This window comes from Ranitomeya imitator, chromosome 4 (genome assembly GCF_032444005.1).
Source record: "Ranitomeya imitator isolate aRanImi1 chromosome 4, aRanImi1.pri, whole genome shotgun sequence".
Taxonomy (NCBI): domain Eukaryota; kingdom Metazoa; phylum Chordata; class Amphibia; order Anura; family Dendrobatidae; genus Ranitomeya; species Ranitomeya imitator.
Genome location: NC_091285.1, coordinates 75,503,326 through 75,525,739, shown reverse-complemented (window position 1 = coordinate 75,525,739; position 22,414 = coordinate 75,503,326).

Genomic DNA, 22,414 nt, shown 5'->3' with positions numbered 1-22,414 from the left:
CTTTGATCAGCGATGTTGACTTAGTGACTGGTAGACTCTTCATTTCATCTTCGTATGGGCTTTACCTCCCATCACGGCAGTGTAGATGCATATCAGAATGTCTGATTTCACAATCAGTTATGAAAAAACAAGCATTTCAAGACATTTTAAAGTAAAATTTATACTACATGATGTAGGACATAAAAGTAAATTCCAGACATAATGATGTAGAGCATTGTTAAGAACACAAAGGTTGGGAAAAATAGTAAAATTTGGATTGTAGTTTGGTGTCGGAAGCACTTGATGAAAATGTCAAGAACAACTTTTAGTATAAAGTTTAAACACATACAACTATTACAAAAGACCAAATAAAATCGTCCTTACTGACCCAGTTAAAAACCACAATGGTATCAAGGTTTATTGCTTTTTTTGTCTATAAGTTAAAATTAAGATAGGTGGAAATAAATCATTCCAATATAATTCATCTTATACTTGTTCCTAAACATATTTGCTGACCCATGCTGAAAAAAGCACTCCAATATCATACTCAGATCCCATGGGCTCATTGCAGTTTCCACCTGCATTATTTGCTTAAGTTTTATAGCTAATATGGAAACATTTAGTGGAACCAATAGGACATATATACGGTATTTGTCATTTGGTTCATTGTGTTATCAAGATGGGTTTCCTGTTCTGGTACATAGGATTCCAAGTTAATCAACTGTATAATCTTAGAGTTACCATTGTGATTGAAATATATTACAAATATATTAAAGGGAACCTGTCACCTGAAGTTGGCGGGATCGGTTTTCGGTCATATGGGCGGAGTTTTCGGGTGTTTGATTCACCCTTTCCTTACCCGCTGGCTGCATGCTGGCTGCAATATTGGATTGAAGTTCATTCTATGTCCTCCATAGTACACGCCTGCACAAGGCAAGATTGCACCTTGTGCAGGCATGTACTATGGAGGACAGAGAATGAACTTCAATCCAATATTGCAGCCAGCATGCAGTCAGCGGGTAAGGAAAGGGTCAATCAAACACCCGAAAACTCCGCCCATATGACCCAAAACCAGTCCCACCAAATTCAGGTGACAGATTCCCTTTAAATGACATACACTGAGCATTGTGATATAGTATTGCAAACCATGTAAAAATTATCATTATATGTGCTTTCAAAACTTGAGATGCTAGAACTGCTGCATAGTTTATGAGGTTCACCTAAGGATCACTTTTCTGGTAACTGGAGAAGTTTTCATGGGTTTACAGCATGTCTTAATTGACAGACAGCCTACACATCCAGAATTATTTATATTGAAACAACAGATCATATCAGTAGTCAAATAAAAGTAAATGAACACATTGAACATTTTTTTTTCAATTGTTCATTAATCAGCAATTCCCTAATATAATGCTGTCATTAGAATATATCCACTTACAAATTACTAGCATCAAATAATTATCTTAAATGTCTGTGGAAAATAACACTGTTATCTGATGCAGCCATGATGTGCCTGTATTATAAATGATACATGAAAGGTAGAGATGGGAGAACCCAAGCAGTAATGTTCAGGGTCCATAACAAAAACATACTGTTCGGGCACGGACCCCGAACATGGACTTCTCCAGTCCATTTTACTTTTTTGGGTTCGGCCCCGTGAACACTAGCGGCTCTGATCAGCGGTAACAATATTACCACCAGCCAGAACGCTACGGCTCCCACACTATCAGATGAAAAAGCTTTCCTCTGGTCACATAAGCATTGTCTGATGGGAGTTGATAACAGAGAGAGCAGGTGCTGCTGATGGGAGTATTCATCAGCTGGTGCCTAAGCTGTAAGTAAATATACTAAAAAATGGCATAGGTTCATGTGTATTTTTGATGACCCGCCAAGCAAAATTGACAGCTGCGGACTACAGCTCTCAGGTGTTAGCTTTAGCATAGCTGGTTATCAAGAATAGAAGGGTTTCCATTTTTTAATTACTTAAATAAATAATTTTAAAAATTGGTGGGATATCTCCCCATTTTTGACAAACATCCAAGATAAAGCAGACAGCTGGATGCTGGTATTCTCATGCTGGTAAGGGATATTGGCCCCCAACCTAAAAATAGGAGCCCAAAGCCAAATCAGAAAATGCGCATCTATTAGGTATGCCAATCCTGGCACTTTACCCAGCTCTTCCCACTTGCTCTGTGGTGGTGGCAAGCGTGGTAATATTTATGGGGTTGATGTCACCTTTGTATTGTCTATAAGATGCCTATCCACACACAGCCAGTCCTTTATTTGAAATAAAAAAACACAGTTTTATTTTTTTTGCTTAAAGTTAACAATTGCAGTTTTACTCACCATTGACTGCTCTTGTCTGACAGCGTGGAAACTACAGCTGTCTGACCGGTGGTAATGATGACAGGGTGGCAAATAATGGATGTTCAGGGCCCCGATTCATGTGAATGAGGTATGAGTTTGAGTTCAGGTACTGTTCTGGCACCCGAACCAACCCTTTTTTTTAACTTTTCAGCCAAACCCACCGGACCCAAACATCCAGGGGTTTGCCTATCACTATTGACAAGTAAAACTCAAATGACAATTATAAACTTCCAATTGCACTTCAGCACATGTAAAAACCAGATTCCAAACTTTTAACTGGATTCAAAGGTTAGTATTTTTAACTCAATAGAGGATCTTCTTGTACTCTCAGGTTACTCCAAAACAGTGATGGGCACCACAGACATATGAAGATATATGAATTTATATTGCAGATTTCTTTACAAGAGTGAAAATATGAAATGCAAAGGGCAACAAAATCACACAAGACAAAACGGCACTTCATGAAAAGTGTTTATACTTTATCAGCAAGTAAATTGCCAAAAAGATGCAATATAAAGTATTAATACATACTTTAAAAAGTGCACAGACATGATAAACTGTTGCCACCCATCTCAGATATTGCTTGAATCAAGCAAGCCCTCAATATGCAAAATAACAAAAATAACAATTAAAGGGAATCTGTCAGAAAGAACCACTTGCCAAACAGTCCTTATGGTCATGTTACTCTCTGATAGATAATGTCATCTATGCCTTTCAAGCAATGTGTTGTTCCCTGACTGAAAAATTGCTAATTTGATTCATATGCAAATGAAACTTAACTGCCCTGGGCGTGTCAAAGCACTTACAAAGTTATTGCCTCCTAAGCTCTGTTACCAGGTTATTAATTTGTCAGTGAAGTATAATAAAGTGGCTCACCAGAGCACTTACTTAAGCATTTGAATTAACTACTTCACAACTTTTTATGTACCCATATGTCATAATTGGATAGGATTTCCCGACTTTTGACGTATGGGTATTTCATAGCGATCATGCGGACACAAAAGCAACAATTAAAGGCGAGGCCTAGCAGTCACTGCTTAGAGCGGTGCCTATTTAACTCCCTAAATGAGGCGATCAATATAGATATTTATGTAAAAAAATAAGCAAAAAAAGTATACAAAAGTAAGGGATTTTTGCACTCCAAAAGTCAAGTAGTCTCCTTCCCTTCCAAGCTCTGCCGTTTGCCCAAACAGTAGTTTTCCATCACTTATGGGGCATTACTGTAATCAAGAGAAATTGCAGAACAAGCTGTATGGTCCATTTTCTCCTATTACCCTTGTGAAAATGAATAATTTGGAGCTAAAACAACATTTTAGTGGAAACAATGTTGATTTTTATTTTGACGGCCTATAACATTTTTTAAGCACCTGCATCTGCTAACCACACTTGTATGTGGGTTTCTTGAGGAGTATAGTTTCCAAATTTGGGTCACTTGTGGGTGGGTTCCACTCTTTAGGCACATTAGGGGCTCTGCAAATGCTCTCTATTCCAGTTGATTTTACGCTCCAAAAGTTTAAGGGTTCTCCTTCCCTGCCATGTGCCCAAACAGTATTTTTTCTAGTACATATGAGGTATCGTCATAGTCAGGAGAAACTACAAACTAAATTCTATGGTCCAATTTCTCATGATACTTTTTGAAAATTAAATGTTGTGGCTAAATCAATATTTTGGTGGAAAAAAGTAAAATGTTAATTTTTTCCTGCCACGTAGATGTAATTCTGGTGAAGAATAGTCAAACTTCTTGAATGTGTGTTTTCAGTACTTTGAGGAGTGTAGTTGTTAAAATTGTGTCACTTTTCAGTATTTTCTGTCACATAGACTCCTCAAAGTTATTTCACATGTGATGTGATCTCTAAAAAATGGTTCTGTCAAATTTGTTGGAAAAATGTGAAATTGTTGATGAACTTTTAACCCTTCTAACTTAGAAAAAAATGTTTAAAAAATGATGCTGATGTGAAGTAGACATGTGGAAAATGTCAAAACCTACAAGAAAAAAAAAGTAAGCAAAAACCCTAATGTAACTAAATAAAAAAGCAAAAGCTCATTCAAATAACACAGAGTTTTTAGTAAACACTGTTCTTTGATAAAAAAAAAATAGCACAAAAGCCATCCCACCGTATGAAGGTAACTCTGATCGGGACAGTCCAACACTTTCTAATATTAAAACCTTACCATGTGTCAATGTTGACCTCAGTGTGAATAAAGGCAGACAAAAAGGACTGGGCCCAACCAGTGAAACACCAGACCAGGGAAGACTTATATACAATCTCCAGCTCAGAAACAGGGCGGCCACACCCTTGGCTTGCACAGAGTGCAACAACACAAAGAAAAAAAAACACAAAATTTGAGCTTAACTTGAGTTGGTACACATGCAGAAGTTAAACGCAGGTTCACACTGGCCACAAAACATTAAAACCTACAAGAGAAAAAAGTAAGCAGAAACCCTGATGTAACTAAGTAAAAAAGCAAAAGTGCATTTAAGTAGCACAGTTTTAGTAATACTGTTTTTTGATAAAAAAAAAAAAAATAGCACAAAAGCCATCCCACCGCGTCAATGTGGGAAATGTCATTTATTGACTTTTTTGGTTTAAAGGCAAACTCATTTAAAGATTGAAAATTGCAAAATGTTGAATTTTTTTTGTCAAATTTTCAATAATTTCTTAAATAAATTCAAATGGTATTGAACAAAATTTGTCATTAATATGAAGTACAATGTGTCAGGAAAAAAGCAATCTTAGGCCGGTTTCACACGTCAGTGGCTCCGGTACGTGAGGTGACAGTTTCCTCTCGTACCGGAGCCACTGAAACACGCACACACATTAAAATCAATGCATCTGTGCAGATGTCATTGATTTTTTGAGGACCGAGTCTCCGTGTGCCAAACACGGAGACATGTCAGTGTTCGTGGGAGTGCACGGATTACACGAACCCATTAAAGTCAATGGGTCCGTGTAAAACACATACCGCACACGGACGTTGTCCGTGTGCAGTCCGTGTGCCATGCAGGAGACAGCGCTACAGTAAGCGCTGTCCCCCCCACTATTGCTGAAGCCGCGATTCATATCTTCCCTGCAGCAGCGTTTGCTGTAGAGAAGATATGAATAATAGTGTGTAAAATCCAGATCCAATTCCAGCTCCCGGCTCCCTCGCTGCTTCCTGTCCTGGCCGCACCTTGTACTGTATGAGTGGTCACGTGGGGCTGCTCATTTACAGTAATGAATATGCGGCTCCACCTCCCATAGGAAGACCTGGATCTGGATTTTACACACAATTATTCATATCTTCTCTACAGCAAACACTGCTGCAGGGAAGATATGAATGGGGCTTCAGCACGATGCAGGGGACAGCGCTAAACTTTAGCGCTGTCTCCGGCACGGTGCGTGTGGTACCCAGTGGGCACACGGGCGGCACACATGTGCCGCACGTGTGCCACACTGATGTGCCACAGAAACGCTTCGGCACACGGACACAGATAATTCTGGTACCAATTTTTCCGGTACCGGAATTATCTGGACGTGTGAGACTGTCCTTAGAATCACTGGGATATGTTAAAGTTATTACCTCATAAAGTAACATTAGTCAGAATTGAAAAAATGGCCTTGTCAGGAAGGTGAACAAAGGCTAGGGGTTAAGTGGTTAAAACAGTTATATTTTAGTCAATAAGCAACATGTTGCCCATGTAAAAATATGGATGACAGTAGTTTGCCAGTGCAAAATTTTCACACATTGGTTTTCGGGGGTGCAGGCGATTTCAGGAAAATCAAGCTGGTTAAATGTAAATGTATTTAATGAGAAGATGAACACAGAGAGGTATGTGTCTCACTGACATGCGAGAAAATCGCATCCTCGCACTGCATACGGATGACATATGGAACATTTCTGCGATTGTCGTCTGTGTAAAACGGACCGATTTTTTTATACGTTTTGTGTGACTCCAGCCTAAAGGAGATCCCCCAACATTAAACTAATGGTATTTTACTTACTGATCAGAAGGGGTCTGATGATCTTGAAGATCTGATTGTTAGGACCTTGCAAAAGAACAGGGGCAGCAGCATTTTTTTCCCCTCCACAGCAGCACTGCCATCTATCTGCAGTGTAGGGAAATGCAGCACAGCCCTATGTATGTGAATGGAGCAGCTCCCTGTACAGCAGTGCCACTTTGACAGTAAAAATGATGAAGGAGAATTGACCCCATAACTGAGCGTATTTACACCTTTGTATAATAATTGGTAATATCCCTTTAAAAAAAAATGTAATATCTGCAGATTACCTTTTTTTCCCTATGGATGGATTTTTTTTTCAAATTTTACAAGCTTGTACTTCATGAAAAACTACCCACACGTGTCAGAACTAGTGCTGAAAGTGCGGTCAGCATGTGCGCACTTTCTGCATTCTCATCCTGCCATTGCCTGTCTGCACTGCAGCATCACTTCTGCCTTCCCTGTCTTCTGCTGATATGCAATGTACCAGCAAGGTGGAACTCCACCTCGCAAATCCTGGAGAGACTGTGAAAGCACTAGCAGGCAATAGTGAAGCTTCAGTTGCAGCATGCACTGCTGGGTCGTGCTGCAAAACAACACCACTTCACCACGAATGACTGTGCCTACATGCGGGACATGTGTGCCATGTTGCGCTGCTTTGAATATTCTACCGTTATGGCTAGTGCTGATGATGCCATCATCAGCGTTACTATAGCACTTATATGCTTGATGGAAAAAACAATTCAGGCTACGATGGATGAGGTGGTGGCACAGGAGGAAGAAGAGCAGGAGGAGGAGCAGAGTCAATTCACACCATTATCAGGCCTTTCGTCCTCACATGGCTCATAAGGTGGGTTTCTGTCCCAACATCAGCCAGGTACCCAACTATATAGCCAGGAAACTGTTTGGGAGGATGATGATGAGGTGACGGGGAAGGTGGAACAGCCGTGTTCACATAAAGGTGGCACTCAGATCAACTGATGGACATCACTTCAGCATGGCTAGGGTGATATGGCTGAGGGCCACGCCATTTTTGATTAACAGCAGAGTGAGCAGTGGACACGTGTCCTTGATTCTAAGCATACACATGACATCCCCTGATGAGCTAATAAGAGAAATGTGTCAGGAGGCACGCAGGGAGAGCAGTGGACTCCCTTGTAAGTTGGGGAGTTATGGGGTTCAGGGACATTATACTGACCGATAGGGCCTTTTAGGGTTAATGCTCCTGCGTTTACTTTATTCAGATCTGATAAGGATTATCTCATTTGATGCACCGGATGATGAGGGTCTTGTTGGTCACCCTGTGAGCTGCAACATTGGGTGAGAGCTTTCCATTTTTTGTAAGGAACAGCTGTCATGGGACATTTCCTCATGTACTTCATATACATCTTATGCATACTATATATGACCACTTTCATTTTCAGGTATCCATTGTGAAGATCTGATCAATGCCTTTTTTTAGACCTACATTCGACCACTGTTGTTTTTGGGTCTATGTAAATTTTTGTTTCTGTTTTTTGCTGTGTGAAGTATTGATCGATAGGTCTTTCCGTATATATTAGACCACCACTGTGGCTGTATTATAGTTGCCTAATCCTTATTTAAGGAAGGCATTTTCACTTTTATTCATTTCATTTACTAATATATTTAAACTTAAGTTATATCTATTCTCATCGAGCTACCATTACATTGATTTTGTGAGATTGGGAAATATTACATCACCTGGGACCTAAGTCCTTGCTATCGTGTGCTAATTTCTCAGTGGAACAACAAGGCAGAGGCAGAGGGTGGAGTCACCAATGCATCAAGGGCACCACTATCACCACGGGAGGCATGGTTAGCAAGGATAAAATGTGGCAAAATATGCCACAACATCTGGTTCCACCATCTGATATGGTCCATGTTATTAGGAGCCAGTTTTACAATAGCATGGTTGAAGTGTATGCGTCCACACATCTCCATGTAATAACAGATGGATCAGGCTCATTTATCTTCTTGCTCTCCAAGTTGGACACATTGCCAGAGCTTGCCCTTTATGACTTGGAGGTACTGACCAGCCCTGCGGCAAGTGTACTGTCAGAATGTGTGTTTAGCATGGCAGTGGGTGTCATCACAGACAGGTGCATCCACCTGTACAATCTAACGTGAGGAAGCTAACATTCCTTAAAGTGACCAGGCGTGGATCCCACAGGACTTTTCCATACCTTTGGATGACTAGTCAACTATAACAGCTGCACCAAGCCAGTTGTCAACTCTATTTGCTATTCATTTCATTTGGGTGCCTCCTTCCCAAATAAACACGGCATCTAACATTTATTTGATTCATAAACTTCATAAACCAACCCTCATTAATATTCATGCATAAAGGATAATTAACTTATTCACATATGTAACCAACAAAATAGAGCATTAAATGATATTGACTTTGGATAAACTGTGGTAAATAGTTTTGGCAGAGAATCGTGCATCCATTATAGGGTTTTATGCTATTCAGTAAAGTGAAAGTCTGTGGAGAAGACAAAGTAACCATAAAATGTGTCATATTTAAAAAAAATTTCAATGTGACTGCTCCACTTACCAATCATGTGACATTTTCAAAAGGTTACAAATGCTAAAGAAAATTGAATGAGGCATTTTACACTCAAATGGCTATTCTAGTTATTCAACCGAAAAAAAGTTCCTGAATATCATGATACAGGTCAATTAACTCACATGGCTGCAATATGTGCTTCATCCTAGGATAACCCAGATAGTATATAAGAGTAAAAGATGATTCTGAACTTATAAGACAAAACACATGACACCGGTTTGTGCAGTGCACTATGAAATGAGAATACAGAGCTGCAGCTAAGGTAACAATACTCCTCAACATTGAAATTGCAACACCATCAAAGAAAAGTTGTGGAATTAGAGTATTCACAGGATCAATAGATGAATTAAAGATATATAAATAAAGAAAAAACAGACACAAAAGTTTCACATCTTGATTTATTCAGCAATAAGTATATTTTCCATGCTCATAAATATTACATGCCTTCACTGCTATCAACTTGGTTATTTGGAGGTACCGATTCAGATTCAGCAAGAGAGGAAGCAGATACTAATTCAGACACTGATAGATTCAGAGACAGGTCCTGATTCGACATAACAGGTTTAGAGAAAGATCCAGATTTAGATACAAACAGATTCAGGGAGAGGGTCTGATTCAAATACAACAGGTTGAGAGTTAGGTCCAGATTCAGACATTACAGGCACATAAATAGGTCTGTTGTGAATTCTGCTTTTGGGCTCCCTCCGGTGGTTGTAGAGGGTAATGCAGTTGTGCCTGGACTGCAGGATTGGACAGGTGTATCTGCTAATTGCAAAGCTGACTGGGGTATATAGCTTTGCAGGACTCTTTAGTCACTGCCAGTTGTCCATTGTTCCTTTGGAAGTGTTGGTCCTGCCTGGCCTCTCCTGCTTGCTGCCAATTCAGCTAAGATAAGTGTTTTCTTCATTTTTTAGACACACTGCTGTGTGTTTATTTTTTTGTGCTGATCTTGTTTCTATTTTGTAACTGCTAGACTGTGCCTGATGGTTTTCTCAGTCTAGTTGGATTCGCTGGAGTCGTAGATATACTCTCCACATCTTTAGTTAGGTGGTGGAGTTTTTGTATTTTTCTGCTGTGGATATTTTGTAGTGTTTTATGCTGACCGCATAGTATCCTGTACTTTCCTTTCCTTTCTAGGTAGAAGTGGCCTCCTTTGCTTATCCCTGTTTTCAGTCTGCGTGTGTCTTTTCCTCTCCTACTCACAGTCATTATTTGTGAGGGGCTGTCTATCCTTTGGGGGTCTACTCTGAGGCAAGAGAGTTTTCCTATTTCCATCTTTAGGGATATTTAGTCCTCCGGCTGTGTCGAGGTGTCTAGGTCTGGTTAGGCACACCCCACGGCTACTTGTAGTTGCGGTGATAGGATCAGGGTTTGCGATCAGTATAGTTACCACTGCTCCAGCGAAGGTCATTTCATGCTGCTCCAAGGCCACCTGATTATAACAGTACAACTGGCCCACAGTGAGTTAAATGCATCTCAGAAGAAGGGAGGAAAGGTCTTGAGCCATTTTTTTTCTTCAGTTTGATCTGTCTTCTCCTCCCTCTTAATCTCTGGGTGGCTGAGGAACCTAGTACTAACATGAATGTTCAGGAGTTAGCTTCTCGTGTGGATCAGCTTGCTGCTAGGGTACAGGGTATTTTGGATTATATTGTTCTGACTCCTGCATTAGAACCTAAGATTCCCACTCCTGATTTATTTTTTGGTGACAGATCCAAATTTTTGAGTTTCAAAAATAACTGTAAACTGTTTTTTGCATTGAGACCCCGGTCCTCTGGTGATCCCAGTCAGCAGGTTAAAATCATCATATCCCTGCTGCGTGGTGACCCACAGGATTGGGCATTTTCCCTGGAATCTGGCAATCCTGCTTTGCTTAATGTTGATTCTTTCTTTCAAGCATTGGGGTTATTGTATGATGAGCCTAGTTCTGTGGATCAAGCTGAGAAAACCTTGTTGGCCCTATCTCAGGGGCAAGAGGCGGCTGAATTGTATTGTCCGGAATTCAGAAAATGGTCTGTGCTGACTAAATGGAATGATGATGCTTTGGCGGCAATTTTCAGAAAGGGTTTTTCTGAATCCGTTAAGAATGTTATGGAGGGGTTTCCCACACCCTCCAATCTGAGTGATTCTATGTCTTTGGCCATTCAGATTGACCGGCGCTTGCGGGAACGCAGAACTGTGCGCGCTATGGCGTTATCCTCAGAGCAAATTCCTGAGCCTATGCAGTGTGATAGGATTCTGTCTAAAATGGAACGACAAAGTTTCAGACGTCTCAACAGGTTGTGTTTTTTTTGTGGCGACGCTTCTCATGTCATTTCTGTCTGCCCTAAGCGGACAAAAAGGATCGCCAGTTCATTTACCATCAGTACTGTACAACCTAAATTTCTGTTATCTGTGTCCTTGATCTGCTCATTGTCGCCATTTTCTGTCATGGCGTTTGTGGATTCAGGCGCCGCCTTGAATTTGATGGACTTTGACTTTGCTAGGCATTGTGGTTTTCCCTTGCAGCCTTTGCAGAATCCTATTCCTTTAAGGGGAATTGATGCTACACCCTTGGCTAAAGATAAGCCTCAGTTTTGGATACAGGTGACCATGCGCATGGCGCCAGCCCACCAGGAAGATTGTCGATTTCTGATATTGCATAATTTGCATGATGCTGTCGTGCTGGGTTTCCCGTGGTTGCAGGTCCATAATCCTGTTTTGGATTGGAAGTCCATGTCTGTAACTAGTTGGGGTTGTCAGGGGGTTCATAATGATGTTCCTCTGATGTCAATCGCCCCTTCTCACTCTTCTGAAATTCCGGAGTTTTTGTCTGATTTTCAGGATGTATTCGATGAGCCTAAGTCCAGTTTCCTTCCACCGCACAGGGACTGCGATTGTGCTATTGATTTGATTCCAGGCTGTAAGTTTCCTAAGGGTCGACCTTTCAACCTTTCTGTACCTGAACATACCGCCATGCGGAGATATATTAAGGAGTCTTTGGAGAAGGGGCATATTCGGCCATCTTCTTCACCATTGGGAGCAGGGTTCTTTTTTGTTGCTAAAAAAAATGGTTCTTTGAGACCCTGTATTGATTATCACCTCTTAAATAAGATCACGGTCAAGTTTCAATACCCCTTGCCTTTGCTTTCTGATTTGTTTGCTAGGATTAAGGGAGCTAGTTGGTTTACTAAGATTGACCTTCGGGGGGCTTATAATCTTGTTCGTATAAAGCAGGGTGATGAATGGAAAACTGCGTTTAACACGCCCGAAGGCCATTTTGAATACCTTGTGATGCCATTCGGACTCTCTAATGCTCCATCTGTTTTTCAGTCCTTCATGCATGATATCTTCTGGAGTTATCTTGATAAATTCTTGATCATTTATTTGGACGATATTTTGATTTTTTCCGATGATTGGGAGTCTCATGTGCAGCAGGTCAGGATGGTATTTCAGATCCTTCGTGACAATGCCTTGTTTGTGAAAGGGTCTAAGTGTCTTTTTGGGGTGCAGAAGGTTTCCTTTTTGGGCTTTATTTTTTCTCCCTCATCTATTGAGATGGATCCGGTTAAGGTTCAGGCCATTCATGATTGGATTCAGCCCACATCCATGAAGAGCTTTCAGAAATTTTTGGGTTTCGCTAATTTTTATTGCCGTTTTATTGCTAATTTTTCCAGCGTGGTTAAGCCCTTGACTGATTTGACTAAGAAGGGCGCTGATGTGGCGAATTGGCCCTCTGCGGCTGTCTCTGCCTTTCAAGAACTTAAACGTCGTTTTTCTTCTGCTCCAGTGTTGCGCCAGCCGGATGTTTCTCTTCCGTTTCAGGTTGAGGTTGACGCTTCTGAGATTGGGCAGGGGCCGTTTTGTCTCAGAGGGATCCTGTTGGTTCCTTGATGAAACCGTGTGCCGTCTTTTCCTGTAAATTTTCGCCTGTGGAACACAATTATGATGTCGGAAATCGGGAGTTGTTGGCTATGAAGTGGGCATTTGAGGAGTGGCGATATTGGCTTGAGGGAGCTAAGCACCGTATTGTGGTCTTGAGCGACCATAAGAATTTGATTTACCTCGAGTCTGCCAAACGGTTGAATCCTAGACAGGCTCGATGGTCCTTGTTTTTTTCTCGTTTTGATTTTGTGGTCTCGTGCCTTCCTGGTTCAAAGAATGTTAAGGCTGATGCCCTCTCTAGGAGTTTTTTGCCTGATTCTCCTGAGGTTTTGGAACCAGTCGGTATTTTGAAGGAAGGGGTGGTCCTTTCTGCCATTTCTCCTGATTTACGACGGGTTCTTCAGAAATTTCAGGCTGACAAACCTGACCGTTGTCCTGTGGGGAAACTGTTTGTTCCTGACAGATGGACTAGTAGAGTGATTTCTGAGGTTCATTGTTCTGTGTTGGCTGGTCATCCTGGTATTTTTGGTACCAGAGACTTGGTTGGTAGGTCCTTTTGGTGGCCTTCTTTGTTGCGTGATGTGCGGTCTTTTGTGCAGTCCTGTGGGATTTGTGCACGGGCCAAGCCTTGTTGCTCCCGTGCTAGTGGGTTGCTTTTGCCATTGCCGGTCCCCGAGAGGCCCTGGACACATATTTCTATGGATTTTATTTCCGATCTTCCTGTTTCCCAAAGGATGTCGGCTATCTGGGTTGTCTGTGACCGATTTTCTAAGATGGTTCATTTGTTGCCTTTGCCTAAATTGCCTTCTTCTTCTGATTTGGTTCCGTTGTTTTTTCAGCATGTGGTACGTTTGCATGGTATTCCGGAGAATATTGTGTCCGACAGAGGTTCCCAGTTTGTTTCTAGGTTTTGGCGGGCCTTTTGTGCCAAGCTGGGCATTGATTTGTCTTTTTCTTCTGCATTTCATCCTCAGACAAATGGCCAGACTGAGCGAACTAATCAGACCTTGGAGACATATTTGAGATGCTTTGTGTCTGCTGATCAGGATGATTGGGTGACTTTTTTGCCATTGGCCGAGTTTGCCCTTAATAATCGGGCTAGTTCGGCTACTTTGGTTTCGCCTTTTTTTTGTTATTTTGGTTTTCATCCTCGTTTTTCTTCTGGGCAGGTTGAGCCTTCTGACCTTCCTGGTGTGGATTCTGTGGTCGACAGGTTGCAGCAGATTTGGGCTCATGTGGTGGACAATTTGGTGCTGTCTCAGGAGGAGGCTCAACGTTTTGCTAACCGTCGTCGGTGTGTTGGTTCCCGGCTTCGGGTTGGGGATCTGGTTTGGTTATCTTCCTGTCATGTTCCTATGAAGGTTTCTTCCCCTAAGTTTAAGCCTCGATTTATTGGTCCTTATAGGATTTCTGAGATTATTAATCCGGTGTCCTTTCGCCTGGCGCTTCCGGCCTCTTTTGCTATTCATAATGTCTTCCATAGATCTTTGTTGCGGAAATATGTGGAGCCCGTTGTTCCCTCTGTTGATCCTCCGGCCCCTGTGCTGGTCGATGGGGAGTTGGAATATGTTGTTGAGAAGATTTTGGATTCTCGTTTTTCGAGGCGGAAGCTTCAGTACCTTGTCAAATGGAAGGGTTATGGTCAGGAGGATAATTCTTGGGTTTCTGCCTCTGATGTCCATGCCGCTGATTTGGTTCGTACCTTTCATCGGGCTCATCCTGATCGGCCTGGGGGCTCTGGTGAGGGTTCGGTGACCCCTCCTCAAAGGGGGGGTACTGTTGTGAATTCTGCTTTTGGGCTCCCTCCGGTGGTTGTAGAGGGTAATGCAGTTGTGCCTGGACTGCAGGATTGGACAGGTGTATCTGCCAATTGCAAAGCTGACTGGGGTATATAGCTTTGCAGGACTCTTTAGTCACTGCCAGTTGTCCATTGTTCCTTTGGAAGTGTTGGTCCTGCCTGGCCTCTCCTGCTTGCTGCCAATTCAGCTAAGATAAGTGTTTTCTTCATTTTTTTAGACACACTGCTGTGTGTTTATTTTTTGTGCTGATCTTGTTTCTATTTTGTTCCTGCTAGACTGTGCCTGATGGTTTTCTCAGTCTAGTTGGATTCGCTGGAGTCGCAGATATACTCTCCACATCTTTAGTTAGGTGGTGGAGTTTTTGTATTTTTCTCCTGTGGATATTTTGTAGTGTTTTATGCTGACCGCATAGTATCCTGTACTTTCCTTTCCTTTCTAGGTAGAAGTGGCCTCCTTTGCTTATCCCTGTTTTCAGTCTGCGTGTGTCTTTTCCTCTCCTACTCACAGTCATTATTTGTGGGGGCTGTCTATCCTTTGGGGGTCTACTCTGAGGCAAGAGAGTTTTCCTATTTCCATCTTTAGGGATATTTAGTCCTCCGGCTGTGTCGAGGTGTCTAGGTCTGGTTAGGCACACCCCACGGCTACTTGTAGTTGCGGTGATAGGATTAGGGTTTGCGGTCAGTATAGTTACCACTGCTCCAGTGAAGGTCATTTCATGCTGCTCCAAGGCCACCTGATCATAACATAGGTCCTGATTCAAACACAACAGGTTCAGGTTTCAGGCCCTGGCCAGAAAGGTCCAGGGATAGCAGGTTCAGTCAAGATCAGATACAAGGTGTAGGTTCAGAATACAGAGACAGGACAAGGACAGGACCTGACAACTTGTTCCACCAACACTAAAAGAGAATGTTGCAACAGATGGAGGTGCCCTAAGTACTAAGTGCCTCTCAGCAGTTAGCTGAGGACACATTAGGAGTGCCTGTACTGTCTATTTTAGAAACAAGAAGTGCACACTCTCCCTAACCATGCTGACAGGAAACATGCATAACATACACAGCAAGCAGAGTACAAGGAGCTCACCCCAGGGTGGTTTCCACTAGTATACATCTCTATAGTCCCCTGGTCCTCAAGGACACAGCAAAAGCAGCCCAATAGTGATAGAAATAATGTAGGCTCCAAAGGCGCAACAAATCTCCTAAGCCATGACCTGTTGAACACGTTAAATACATACATCACTGGGGGTAACTCCAACTGGAAGGTCCTAGGGCGGAAAACGGCAGCCACGCTATATGACCCGATCACCCAAGAACTCTAAATCCCAGATGCGTACTTCCACCTGATGTTTTTAGTACTCATTCACACACAGGTCTGGACCTGAACGTTTATTACCACACTTATGTTTGGCACAAAATGGTTCTCTCCTTGAGAGACAGCAACAAAGGCATCCCCCATGTCATTAAAATTATATCTTCAGGATACTCAGAGGGAACCACCACCCTCCCCTGACCAATCTTCCTAGTACGGCACCGAGATTCGGAGTTTACATGAGGTTGGGGTAGAGTCTTGCTACTGTTGCTCTGGTAACACCTTAGCTACCTTCACCAGAGAAGAAGGGGTAGATTTAACAAGCACGGCAGAGATTGTGGCTCCCAGGCAACAGTTTTTACAAAACTTGCCCCAACTGACTTCTTCTCTGGACAGCCAATCAATGACCGAATTGTGTTTTCTCAGCCAGGGAAGGCATGAGATGGTGGCAGTAAGCACACCTTCAAAGATATAGCACATGGAACTCTTCATAAGAAACCCTATGCGCAAGTTCACATTATGCATGAAAAAATAAGAATGAATCTTGCTTCCTGAGCAAACCATTGGTCTGAGAAAAGCAAGAATCCACCAAATTTACTCCAGCTCCACTAACCACAAGAGCCGGATTAGTCTCAGTTTTACCACCAACCCCTATTTTAGCTAAAATAGTTAAGTGAGACATACAAGTTGAAGAAATGTACACATTCTGGTCATCTCTCTCCAAATGACCAGAGGAATGCGCTTTTGTGATGGGGAACCAATTTTGGCACGAGATAGACATACTTTAATATAACGATCCATAAGACCACAGTAAAAGCATTCACACATTCCACAGTGAACCGCAAGCAACCTAGTGTGAAAGGAGACTCCCCCCAATTGCATGGGTTCATATATTAACACCTGTCTGACCTCCTCCGTAGGAAGAACAACAGGGGGCAGAGTTGGTGCATGTCTCTCCCTGAGGGTTTATCCACCCTGATAGTGAGGGTCATGGAAGCCTCCAACAACCTTGGAGTAGAATATTGCACCAGAGAATCCTGAAGCCTAGTTGACAGACCCTGAAGAAAATTACTCCTAAGGGCAGGGTCATTCCACTCAGTGTCAGTGGCCCATCTCCAAAACTCCAAGCAATACTCCTCAGCCGGCCGGCCTACCTGCTTGATCTTACAGAATTTAGATTCAGCTTGGCAGATGCCATGAGAATCACTATACACCAGAGCCAAAGCCGCAATAAAATCCACTGACCGCAAAGGTGGAGAGTCGGTCAGTAGGGAGAAGGCCTGAGACTGGGGATCACCATTAAGATGGGAGACTAAAATACCCACTTATTGTTCCCAACTCCCTGAGGAATGAGGGCAAAGTCTGAAATATAATTTACAGGTGTCCTTGAAAACAATAAATTTATTTTTCCCTTCAGAGAACCTGTCGGGAAGAGATATTTTAGGTTCCAGTTGAGCCTAGGCATGAGCCGGGACAAAGAACCCAGACACAAGCTGAAGCTGCTGCACCACCTGTATCAGCAACTCATTAACCTCATCCATTATGGTCTGGTTCAGGCATGCAAAAGCTTCAACTTCAGCCATAGTGTCTCCGGTTGATTATAATGTCACGCTCGTACACCAGTAAGTCCAGGAGATGACACAGCATATAAATTTGATGGGATGGAAAAGGGAAAGGAAGGCCCTAAAGATAGGGAGCAAGGGATGGGACACCTGCTGAAAGTGACCTGTGCCTGTCCTTAAGCTTCCCTAACACTCTATGCGGTTACTTCCCCCCACCACTGTCACAAAACTTGTTCCTGATTGTCACCTCAATGTAACCTGGCTAGTACACTTGCCTGCAATGACGCTGGCCTCACCACTGCCGATGGTAACACACAAGGGAAGAGATGAATATGGGACAGACAAAAAATGAATAAATACTCAGCTCAGGCTCTGCTTCTAAGCTCCACAGCAGAAAAGAATATGGCACCAGGAATCTGAACTACCACAGCAATAACACTACCGACACATAAGAGCTCCACACCTCTGAACATTTAACTTTTTTCACAAAAAAATTATTTTGGAACCAACTTTTTTAATTTTCACAAGGGTATCAGGAGAAAGTGGACCACAAAATTTGTTGTGTAATTTCTCCTAAGTACGGTGATACCCTATATGTGGGGGAAAACCACTGTTTGGGTGCATGGCAGGGCTCAGAAGGAAGGGAGCACCATTTGATTTTTTGAACGCAAAATTGGCTGGAATCAATGGTGGTGCCATGTTGCGTTTGGAGACCCCCTTATGTACCTAAACAGTGGAGCCCCCAAATTCTATCTCCAACTCTAACACAGCCCTTCCCCTGACACTAACTCCAACCCTAATCCAAAAACTAACCCCAACATCACCCTAACCCCAACACCCCAACCATAACCCCAACACAACTGTAATCCCATCACAACTGTATCCTCAACACAGCCCTAACCCCAACACAACCCTAACTCTAACTCTAGCCCCTGAGCCCAACACCACAACTGTTTTCCCAACACAACAAATGTAACTCCAACTGTAACCCCAACACAACCCTAACCACAACCCTAACCCTAGACCCAACCTTAACCGTAGTCCAACTCTAGCCGAACCCTAACCCTAGCTCTAACCCAAGCCCCAACCCTAACCCTAGCTCTGACCCCAACCCTAACCCTAACGGAAAGAACAATATATATATATATATATATATATATATATATATATATATATATATTTTATTATTTTTACCTAAGAGGGTGATAAAGGGAGGTTTGATTTACTATTTTTTTAGGTTTGCTCACTGTTATCAAAATGATCCAATAGGAAAAATCTACTATTGTTGCCGGGTGCCACACGGCAGATCACTGCGCATGCACCCGCCATTTTCTTCCCGGAAGATGATGTGGAGGGCCATGGGACGGAGCCAGAGGTACCAGAGGTGGCTCGGGGGACCCCATTTCTCTCTCCTCTGGTATGCTAGATCATATCAGAGGGGAGAGAAATAAATGTGAAATCAGACTTTTTTTTTGCATTCGCCGTTATTCGGTGAATAGCAGTGATTGCAATACTGGGGATGGTAAAACCGACCCAAATAATTTTCTCTGGGGTCCCAGCTACCACTGATAACAAAGACCCCAGAGATTTTCCGCTTCTGGGAGGCGCTATATCCTTATTTCTCAGTGCCATTAAAAAGCAGAGCTGAGGAATAAGTACCTTTAACTGCCTCCATTAAAAGGCATATAGGCAGTCGTTAAGGAGTTAGATTAGTAGTGCAAAAGTTTTATAGTCCCAATATCGAGTTAACATCAGAGACCTCAACTTCTTTAAAGCAGATTGCTCAGATTCAGTAGTGTGTCATAAATCCTGACAGATTTAATCCTGTGTGGATGAAATCAAAGACTCTAATAAGTTTGTATTCCCAAACTCTGCAATGTTTTGGGGATTTGAAGTTGCCTTTTAATAACTTTCATATTGTTATTGTTGTGTCCTGGACCACAGACATGTTTGGTGACTGACCGGTAAATAAAAGAAATGTTTGGCCACTGGTAAATAAAACTTTCACACCACTCTTCTAATCCAATTAAGGATTTATTCTCTGAGCTCCGTTTGTTTGTTTCTTTAAATGTTCATTTACTGTATTGTGCCATGCCATGTTTTTTTTTGTTTGTGCATATATTTGTATTTTTTCAGAAATTGTTATACCATGCCTGAGAGGGAGAATTAAGAAGTCTCGAATGCTTGCTTTGTAACATCATTTATTTTATTTTTGTTAGCCATTAAAAGGTATCATATGTGCAAGATTATCTTGTTTTTCCCACTGAGAGACAAACAAAATCATTGACTGTGATGGTGTGATATGTTAGGTGGGTATCATTTTGTGCATATTTATATTTTACTGATTTTCATAGTGTTCTCTTGCTGCCCTGTATCATTTCGTGTATTCTCCATAATGTCTAGAGTCTCAATTACCTTCCAATAGGTTGATAATTGAATTAGCTCACTTACTGTCTGCAGCCTGACTGTATCTATGCCTCTTGATGTAGTGCCATAATCCCCGAGGCACCTTTGTCAGGTCTGGGAGGCCTGAAAACCACCCCAACCTGTCTGACAACCTATGAACATAAAGAGGGGGCTGGGGAGGACAGGATGTAGGAAGTCAGTTCCTGTGTGGAGAGGATGGTGTGAACACAGCACATCAGAGGGAAAGGGAAGCATATGGATTTTTTTCCTCTGTCTGCTGGATTATTGGACTCTCATCTCCTTGGACATTTTATCCTGTTACTGAACTGCATTCATGTTCTGGACTATTGTATCCTCAGTGTGGTGGATTGTTTATGGACCTTTTAGTTTTGCCTATAATAAAGATCTTGGGATTGTTCACACTTCCTCGCTCTGTTGATTGTGTGGTATCAGAGAAAGACACCATGACAACTGGTGGCAGCAGTGAGATCAACAGAGTATAACCCCATGGAGAACCACCCACAGAGTGAGTACAGAAATTGGACTGTATTCAGTTTACAGGAGAGAGCCAGAGACCTGGGCCTGAACTACCAGAGACTGACTAAATAAGCCTTAATTGACCTACTGGTGGGTGCTAGCCTGGCCACCCCCTCCCAGATGTCTGAAGGACAAGCACAGGAGACAGGGATCCCCACCCCAAAAAGCCAGTGGTTGGTTGGGTACAAAGAAGAGATGGCGTTTCTGGGCCCAGGCATCTTTCAGGAGTATAAAGAGGTGGCTGCCCGCTGGGCACAGCGGAGACAAGAAGCAATGGAGCTTAAAAGAAGGAGTAATGCAATGTGGAGTGTAAACCCAACGATCCGGGAGCCTGTACGGATCATTCGGACAGAGTTTAAGCAATTTGATGAGGCTTCCGGAAATTTGAAGGGGTTCTTCAAGGACTTTGAGCAGCAGTGTGCTGTGATGCAGGTGCCCCACTCTGGCTGGATGCGTTTGTTAGTGGGACTCCTGAAGGGAAGCATAGCGGAGGCTTACCAAACCATCAACTCCCAGCGGAATCAGGATTATAACATTGTAAAGCGGACTATCCTGGATTATCATGCTTTCACCTGAGACATATATAGGGCCAAGTTCCAAGACCTCCCATGCACCATGGGGATATTGTTTAGGATGTATGCACGTAAGATGTCCCAGGCATGCCAGAGAAGGCTGGAAGCAGAAAACGCCTTTACTGTGGAAGATGTTATACAAGCGTTTCTTATAGAATAATTTCTTGCCAAGTGCCACGCAGAGGTACGTGGTAAGGTCCAGGAGCCCACATGCCATATACCATAGATAGAGCTGCAGCCGTGGCCGATGAAGTCCTAACTATCCGACCGCAATGGAGAAGGCTACTGGACAATGAACCATGGCCTGCTCCCGTACATTGTCCCCCTCTGATTATATCTGCCCTTCCACCTAGTTGCAAGCCAATGACAATCATGCCTCACAATCCTGGGCCTCAACAGTTCCGACGATGACCTGGGGGTATCACAGAGAGATGTTATGGCTGTGGGCAACCTGGATATTTGCAGTCTGTCTGTTCCTCAAGGATTCGGAGGGAGCCCCACCTCGTCCAGTGCATCTTGTGCACTCCATCTTGCCTGAGGAAGAGCTACCACCACCCCCACCAGAGCGGACCACCAACCACGGCACCATAGATACCCCTCCTGGAATGTACAGACTCCGGCCTTTGTCCTTTAGCTACCCATAGCAATGGTAACGCAACCTGCAGGATGTCTTAATTGATGGATACAAAGTGTCAGGATTTAGAGACACAAGTGCATTCCTGACTATTGCTGACCCCCGTGTGGTTTAACCCGAGGCAATTACCTTTGTCCTAGCAGGGGTGCCCGCAAATATATACAGCGAGCTTCTGTGCGTTTGGATTATGGTTGTGGAGAAAAACTGTGTTGAATTGAAGTTATGGGAGGACTTCCTGCAGATATCCTCCTTGGGAATGACATTGGGGAGTTATAGTGTCAATTTGTATGAGCAGTCACCTGACTACAGGCCCTTCAAGCACCACGACATCTGAACCTCACTGGGGAACAATCTGTTTGCCTGGAAGGTCCGTGGGTCTCTCACTCTTCTCAAAGAACAATCGAAGGGAGATATCGCAGACATCAGAACGCCCATCATTCCCTATGTTCTAGAGTTCAGAGACAGTCTTCCCCAGCTAGCTACCTAGGCTAATGAACATCTGCGAATGGCCCAGTCCAGTCAAAAAACCTGGTCTGACCATAAAGCCAGGACCCGGGAATTTATGGAAGGACAACAAGTGATCATGATTATTACAACCCCTGCCACAGTACAAGTAACTGTAAACAGTAGAGCTAAGTGGACTAAAGTGAGCAGGCCAGAGGTCTGTGTAAACCTCATGGCGTGCTCACTTATTAGGAGGGGGAGAGGTTGTGATGGTGTGATATGTGTTATGTGGGTATCATTTTGTGTATATTTATATTTTACTGATTTTCATAGTGTTCTCTTGTTGCCCTGTATCATTCCTTGTATTCCCCAAATTGA